Source organism: Hyaena hyaena, unplaced genomic scaffold (genome assembly GCF_003009895.1).
Source record: "Hyaena hyaena isolate Hyena2069 unplaced genomic scaffold, ASM300989v1 scaffold_1150, whole genome shotgun sequence".
NCBI lineage: Eukaryota > Metazoa > Chordata > Mammalia > Carnivora > Hyaenidae > Hyaena > Hyaena hyaena.
The window spans coordinates 471,942-480,782 of record NW_024081787.1 but is presented as its reverse complement, the minus strand read 5'-3'; positions in this window follow the sequence as shown (position 1 = coordinate 480,782).

Sequence of the window (8,841 nt, the reverse complement as noted above, 5' to 3'; positions counted from 1 at the left end):
ACCCACCAACCCCTCCAGATATCAGTCCTTTCAAGCAGGCTGTCCCAAGAACATAAAATGACTCTGTAGTCAAAGGAAATTTCCAGTGAGGACTGCTACTGCAGGCTTATAGCAAAAAGTGTTCCCACAAGCTGGATGAATATTCTTTGAGTCTTCAAGGGGAATGTGGGTCTAGCAACATACCATTTCCTACAGTGAAAATATTATCCTATGTGCCTAAACCAGAGATGAAATTGTTACAAGTTAGAATAGGTTATGAAAGGGTGTGCTGCAGGACATGTGTGGGTTGGTTAGAAAGTACAAGGTAAATGAGGAAAATATTGAATTCAATCTAAATCTAATCCAAAGAACTTTGAAATTAGCAGCGAATCTATTGAAAATTGAGGGTAACTCCAAATGTTTGCAAAAAACGTTATGATTTAAGTATTTCCATGTCCCTGACTCAGAAAAAAATGAATTTTTAAATATAAAGTGTAAGAAAAATCATTACCAAGAGCCATATCAAGGAGCTTACCACTTTTTTCTCTCAGGAGTTTTAGGTTTTCAGGTTTTAATGTTTATGTTTGTAATCCATTCCACTTAATTTTTGTATACAGTGTAATACAGTGGGTCGGTTTCATTCTTTGTGTGTGACTGCCCAGTTTTCCCAGAACCATTGATTAAAGAAGACTGTCCTAGGGGCACCTGGGAGGCTCAGTCGGTTGAGCGTCGACTTCAGCTCAGGTCATGATCTCACAGTTCGTGGGTTTGAGCCCCGCGTCGGGCTCTGTGCTGAGGGCTCAGAGCCTGGAGCCTGCTTCAGATTCTGTGTCTCCCTCTCTCTCTGACCCTCCCTTACTCTCTCTCTCTCTCTCTCTCAGAAATAAATAAAACATTTTTTTAAAAGTTTAAAAAGAAAAAGAGACTGTCTTTTCCCCATTGTATATCTTTGGTTCCTTTGCCATACATCAATTGACTATATATGCATAGGTGTACTTCAGGGCTCTCTATACTGTCCCATTGATGGATATGTCTGTTTTTATTCCAATACCATACTATTTTAATTACCTTAACTACGTAACACAGTTTGAAATCAGGGAGTGTGATGCCTCCAGCTTTGTTCTTGTTTTTCAAGATTGCTTTGGATAACTGGGGTTTTTAATGGTTCCATACAAATATTTGTATTATTTGTTCTATTTTTGTGAAAAATGCCATCATATTTTTGACAGGAATTGCACTGAACCTGTAGACTGTTTGGGGTAGTTTGGACATTTTAACAATATTGACTCTTCAATCCATGAGCACAGAATTATTTTTCCATTTATCTGTGTCTTCTCCAATTTCTTTCAATAATGTCTTATAGTATTCAATATACAGGTCTTTCACCTCTTTGGTTAAATTTATTCTTAGGTATTTTATTATTTATTTTTGATGCACTCTATATAGGATTCTTTTTCTATTCTTCTCTTTTGATAGCTCATTATTAGTGTATAGAAACAATTTTTGTGTGTTAATTTTGAATCCTACAATTTTACTAAAATCATTCGTTAGTTCTAATATCTTTTTTTAGTTCAAGAATAATTAACACACAGTGTTACATTGACTTCAGGTATACAATATAATGATTCAACAATTCTGTACAGGACTCTGTGCTCATCACAGCAACAAGTATACTTTTCATTCCCTTCACATATTTTACCTACTTCCCCTCTGACAACTACCAGGTTGCTCTCTATATTTAAAAAGTCTGGTTTTTTGTTTGTCTTTTTTTATCTTGTTCATTTGTTTTATTTCTTAAATTCTATATATTAGTGAAATCATATGGTATTTGTCTTTATGATTGGCTCATTTCATTTAGCATTATACCCTCTAGATCTATATTGTTCCAAATGGCAACATTTCACTCTTTTAATGGCTGAGTAGTATCCATTGCAAAGATATAACTACATTTTCTTCATCCATTCTTTACTCATTCATCTATGGATAGACACTTGTACTGATGCCATATCTTGGCTAATGTAAAAAACGCTGCTATAAACATAGGGGTGCATAGTTCTAAGAGTTTTTTGATTGAATCTTTAGGGTTTTCTATATATAGTGTCATGTCATCTGTAAATAGTGATGGTTTTACTTATTCCTTTACAAGATGGGTGACCTTTTTCTTTTTATTGCCTAATTGCTCTGGCTAGGATTCCCAATACTTGTTTGAACAAAAATGGTGAAAGGGAACATCTCTGTCTTGTTCCTGGAGTTAGAAGAAAAGCTTTTAGCTTTTCACTGTTGGGTATGATTTTGGCTATGGATTTATTATATATAACTATTATGTTAATGTATATGGAATGTAATGCATATGTTGATGTGCATTCCCCTATATCTGCTTTGTTGAGAGTTTTTACCATAAATAGGTGTTGAATTTTACTAATGCTTTTTCTTCGTATTGAGATGATCATACGATTTTTATCCTCCATTTTATTAATGTGACATATCACATTGACTGATTTGTGGATGTTGAACCATCCTTGCAGCCCTGGAATAAATCACACCTGATCATAGTGTATGATCTTTTTCATATATTGCTGAATTTCTTCACTAATGTTTTGTTCAGGATTTTTGCATTGGTCTTGGTGATGACTTTTTAATCAGGAAAAAGCAACAAAGGCAAAAAATAAACAAGTGGGGCTGCATCAAATAAAACACTTCTACACAGCAAAGAAAATCATCATGAAAAGGTAATCTACTGAATGGGAGAAAATACTTGCATATCACTGTAAATCATGCATCTGAGAAATTACTAACATCCATATTATGTAAAGAACTCATGTAACTCAATAGCAAAAAACTAACAATCTGATTTCCAAATGGGTACATTTTCTAAATAGACATTTTTGCAAAGAAAACATATCAACAGCCAACAGATACAAGAAAGATGCTCAACAGCATTAATCACAAGGGAAATACAAATCAAAACCACAATGAGGCTTCACCTCATACCTGTTAGAATGGCTATTATCACAAAGATAAAAAATAACAAGTGATGGTGTGGATGTGCAAAAAGGGAACTCTTGTGCACTGTTGCTTGGAATGAGCCATTATGGAAATCAGTATGGAGGTTCCTCAAAATTGAAAATAAAACTACCATATAATCCAGTAACCCCCTTCTCAGTATTTATCTGAAGAAACTGAAAATACTAACTTGAAAGATATAACTGCATAACTGACAGTATGCAACCCTATATTCATGTATTCCCTTCAGTATTGTTTCCAGCAGCCAGGATATGGAAACAACCTAAATGCTCATAAATGGATGGGTAGAAAAAGAACTGTAAAATTTTTAAAAAGTATATATATACACACACATTCATATATGTATGTATATTACAAAACACACACACAACGGAGTATTTATCAGCCACCATAAAAAAGAATGCATCTTGTCATTTGTGACAATGTGGGTGGACGTTGAGGGCATTATGCTAAGTGAAATAAATCAGAAAAGTGAAATGCTGTATAATCTCTCTTACATATGGAATCTAGAAAAATAAAGAAAAAAAAAAAGACAGTGGCGCCTGGGTGGATCAGTCAGTTATGCAACTGACTGTCAGTTTCGGCTCAGATCATGTTCTCATTGTCCTGGTATCAAGCCCTGCCTCAGGCTCCGTGCTGGGCACGGGGTCTCCTTGGGATTCTCTCTCTTCCTCTCTCTCTGCCCCTCCCCTGATCTCTCTCTCTTTTTCTCTCTAAATAAATAAACACTAATTTTTTTAAATATGTGTATATATATTATTGTATTATATATATACAAAACAATAAAATTTTAAAATATGTGTATATATATTGTATATACAATATACAATATTTTTATAATATATATATATGTATATATATATACAAAACAACAGAAACCAAAACCAAGCTTGTTGATTCAGAGAATAGACAGTTGCCAAAGGCAGAGGTGAGGGTGGGAGGGGGTCAAAGGTAAAAGGAAAAGAATGTAATAAAGATAGTCATCAGTTATTCTGAATGCATAATTTAAGTTGTTTAGATGCAAACACGGTGCAAACTACTTTACATATATTAATTTGTATATATGTAAATGCATAGTGGTCTTTATACATTTTTTAAGAGCTGCAAAATACTTTTTAAAAGTAAAATTGAAAAGGAAAACACCAATGCATAATAGAGATTAAAAGCAGCTTCCCATCTGCAGAAAAAAATGGGGGGGGGGGTTCTGGCAAATTATTCTTCTGCTCACTCTTCAAGCCATCTTCTAAGGTATTATTGTGTTTCCCTGAAGTTCCAAGGAAAGTTCTATTAAATCTATCTGAAGTATATTACAAATTTATTAACATTGTTTATCTGGATACCACCATTGTCACCCTTACCATATTTCTTAAAGATTTCCATCTCTTTTTTCCATTCTTGATATCCTAAAATCCACTTTCCATAACTCAGACCAGGAAAGTCTTTTTAAACCATAAATTAGTGCTTGTAACTTTTCACCTGGCTTTGGTCATTACTTTATTCTTGATTTCTAGAATGAAGGTTAGTATACTGTAAATGTAGTAAATGCTCAATAAATATTTGTTGAAAAAATAAATATTATTCTATTGCCTAAAACTCTTGAAAAGTTTTCTATCACACTTAGGCTAAAATAGAGTTTAATGGTTATAATCCTCACTAGGGTACATTATATGATTTTTGCCGGTCCCTTCAGCCTTCTCTTCTACCACTCCTAACCCTATTTAGTTTATTCATTCTCACCGTAAAACCTAAACTTTAGCACTTCCCTCTTCATAGAACATTATACTCCCCTTTCCATACCTTACCACCCAGATCTTTGCATGGTTTATCCCTTTAATCATTGTGTATACAATTTAAAATCATTTCCTCATAGAAACACTCCCTTGCCGCCCCAAATAAATAGACCTCCAGTTACTTTGGAACATTTCATTTTATTTTTCATCATGCTACTTGTAATGTTCTTATTGTACATATGTTGTTCATTGTTATAATGTAAACCCTAAAGGAGTTGAATTTCTGTCAATCTTGCTTTCCACTGTGTATGTAGTTTCACACATGGGTGCATATGTTTGCCCACATTCATGCACACACACATCTGGTGATTTCATTGCATCCTGATTTAGTTGAAAGCAAGGATTAAGTCTGCTGCATTTATAGTAAGAGATGTGGGAATATCTCCTTTCTTATTTCAGCTTTCTAAAATGTAAATGGATAAAATCATGTATTTGTCTAAGTAATATAAATGCTGTGAAAATCAACTAAATTATATTAAGAAAAACAATCCCAAAATGTACAAGGAAAGTATCTTGATCATTTTGTTGCTATAACAAATTACCATAGACTGACTGGCTCACACAACACATATTTATTTCTCACAGTTATAGAGGCTGGGAATTCTGAAATCAGGTGCCGGCATGGTTGGGTTATAGTTAAGGGCCCTCCTCCTGGTGTCCTTACATGATAGATAGAGACGGAGAAAGGAAGTAAGATATAATGTTTCTTCTTAGGAAGTGCACTAATTTCATTCATGAGGGCTTCACTCTCATGAACTAAGTGCCTCCTAATATCATCACATTATTGGTAGGATTTCAACATAGTAGTTTTAGAGAGACACAACTTTTAGTCATAACAGAAAGCATACCAAGAGTGCCCAGAACATCCTCTTCCTTAAAGGCCTGGATTTCAGAAAAAAGTCAAATCTGTATCCAGAGTTAAGTGTCTGCTCTAGGATGAATAAAACGCTGTCCTTTCTGTGATGGAGACTAACCAGTATAATCAACCTGCCATCAGGTAGCTGGCTGATCACCCCAGGGAATGGTGCCACATCAGGGATTCACTGTTGGTGTCCACTGCTGGCAGACTGGGAGCTCAGCAAAAAGCCATAGCCATGTAAGCCTTGATGAGTAGGGGTCCATGTTGCTGAGTCCAGCACAACCTTTATCTGCCACCATAGCCACTTCTTTCATGAGCCCACTAGGTAATCACAGGGGTGCTTAAGAAAAGAGGTTGACTGGTATTCACAAAACAGGTAATCTTAATCACTTGATTATTAAAATCCTCCTCTGCTGACATCACTTTTTAGCAAGTATTCAAATAAGACAGATATATCTTCATGCTCTTTGCCATCTTTATCTTTTTTGATGAGGTCTCTATTCACATCTTTCAATGATTTTTAATAGCATTGTTTTATATTATTATTTAAAAGTTCCTTATGTATTTTGTAATTTTACACATTTTAAAATTTTTTTGAGAGAAAGCCTGAGTCAGGGGAGGGCAGAGGAAGACAGAGAGAGAGAGAAGAGAGAGAGAGAGAGGTAGAGAATCTTAATCAGGTTCCACTCTCAGCTTGGAACCCAATGAGGAGGCTCTATCCCATTGACCCTGGAGTAATAACCTGCACCAAAATCAAAAGTTAGAATCTAACCAACTGAACCACCCAGGTGCCCCTTCCTTATGTATTTTGGGTAAAATTCCTTTAACATACTTAATATTTTAAAGGATTTTCTCCAATCTGTGGATTGCTTGTACTTTCTTGACAGCATTTTTCAGAGAATAGTGTTTGTTTTAATTTTAATACACCTCAATTTATTGATTTTTTTTCTTTTTCATGGATTATTCTTTAGGTATATGCTTTTGGTAACTAAAAACTCATGATCAAACTCAAAGTCACACAGTTTCTCCCCCAGTTTTATAATCTTGTTTTTCACATTTAGGTCTATATCTATTTTGACTTTAGTTTTGCACATGGACTTCCAATTGTTCCAACATTTGTTGAGATTATCCTTCCCTCCTTTGATTTGTTTCATCAAAGGCCAGTTCACTACATTTGTCGGTTCTCTATTCTGCTCTATTACTCTAAGTGTCTGTTCATCAATACCATACTGCCTTTTCCCCTGTAATTTAAAAGTCCTCTGATTTTCTTCTTCTTGGCTATCCTGGGTCTGAGCTTTTCCATGTAAATGTTATAATCTGTCAATATCTTTAAAATAGCTTGCTAAAATTTTGATAGTGAGTGAGTCTATAGATAAGATTTAAAATAATTCACATGTTAAATAATAAAGAATTTATACACATAGCATATTTATCCATTTACTTAGATCTTTGATTTCTTTCACCAAAATTTTGAAATTTTCCACGTATACATTCTATGTATTTTGCTACATTTACTCTTAAATATTTCATTTTTGGAGGGCTATCATAAATGATATTTAAAAACATTTTTAAGTTCCATATTTTCTTTGCTACTATAGAAGAATGTAACAGAATTTTGCATAATAATCCTATATCCTAAGATCTTGCTGTGTTCACTTATGCTTTTTCTGTATCAGTTATCAATTTTTGGTCATGTGATTTTTCTTCTTTAGCTTATTTATGTGGTAGATTACATTGACTTTTTAATGTTGAACCAGACGTGCATACCTGGAATAAATTTCACTCTCTAATGGTGTATAATTCTTTGTATACATTGTTGGAATTACTTTCTAATATATCTTGAGGATTCTTGCATCTATTAACATGAGAAATATCAGCTTTTAGAAACTTAGAGAAATGTCACACTTTTTTAATGGATTTATCTGTATTTGGTATTGGGGTAATGCTGATCTTATAGTTAGAAATTATTCCTCTATAGGGCACCTGGGTGTCTCAGTCGGTTGAGCGTCTGACTTCAGCTCAGGTCATTATCTCTCTCATGGGTTCGAGCCCCCCATCAGGCTCTGTGCTGATAGCTCAGAGCCTGGAGCCTGCTTTGGATTCTGTGTCTCCCTCTCTCTCTCCCCCTCCCCTGCTCACATTCTGTCTCTCTATCTCAAAATAAATAAACGTTTAAAATAAGTTAAAAAAAATTATTCCTCTTCTTTTTTTTAACTTTTTTACATTTACTTATTTTTGAGAGACAGAGACAGAGCACAAGTGGGAGAGGGGCAGAGAGAGAAGGAGACACAGAATCGGAGGCAGGCTCCAGGCTAGGAGCTGTCAGCACAGAGCCCGCCATGGGCTTGAACTCACAAAAACTGTGAGATCATGACCTAAGCCGAAGTCAGATGCTTAACTGACTGAGCCACCCAGGTGCCCCAAAGTTATTCCTCTTCTATTTTTTCTGGAAGAGATTTTTGAGAACTGGTATTATTTCCTTCCTAAATGTTTAGTAGAAATCACCAATGAATTATTCTGGGTCTAGTACTTTCTTTGTGGGAGACTTTTATTTATTCAATTTCTTTAAAAGATATGAGCCTATTAGATTTCTATATCTCTTTGGGTGCATTTTTATAATTTGTGTCTTATAAGAATTGGTTAATTTTCTGCAAATTATCAAAGAGTTATTTATAGTATATCTTTTTTATCCTTGTTTTGTGCATGGGGTCAGTGGTACAGACCCCTGTATCATTTCTGATGTTGGTCATTTGTGTCTTCTTCCCTTTTTAGATTGCTATTGTGCCTAGAAGTTTATTAATTTCATGAATCTTTTCTCTAAAACTATTTTTTATTGATTTGCCTTTATTACATCTCATCCTTTTCTCTGAAGTAGACTGTAATATATTGAGTAATAGAGACATAGGTAAATAGGCTTTGGGGTGAGGTTGTAGGTGAATCTTGCTGGGGCTCATTCAGCTGTGCCTTGTGTTTGCTGTAGCTGTAGGTACAAGATGCTTCAAGTCCCTCCAGAGACCTTATTTTGTCTCCACTGAGACAAAAATAAATTTGAGTTTTCACTTCCCTAAATACTCCCTCTCATAAGAGGAAGTAATCCACTGTTATTATACTTGATTCCTGTGGTAAATGTGATGAAGCTTGGGGAAAGGGAAGCATATTATAATTTTATAATGTTCTAAAAGCACTCTA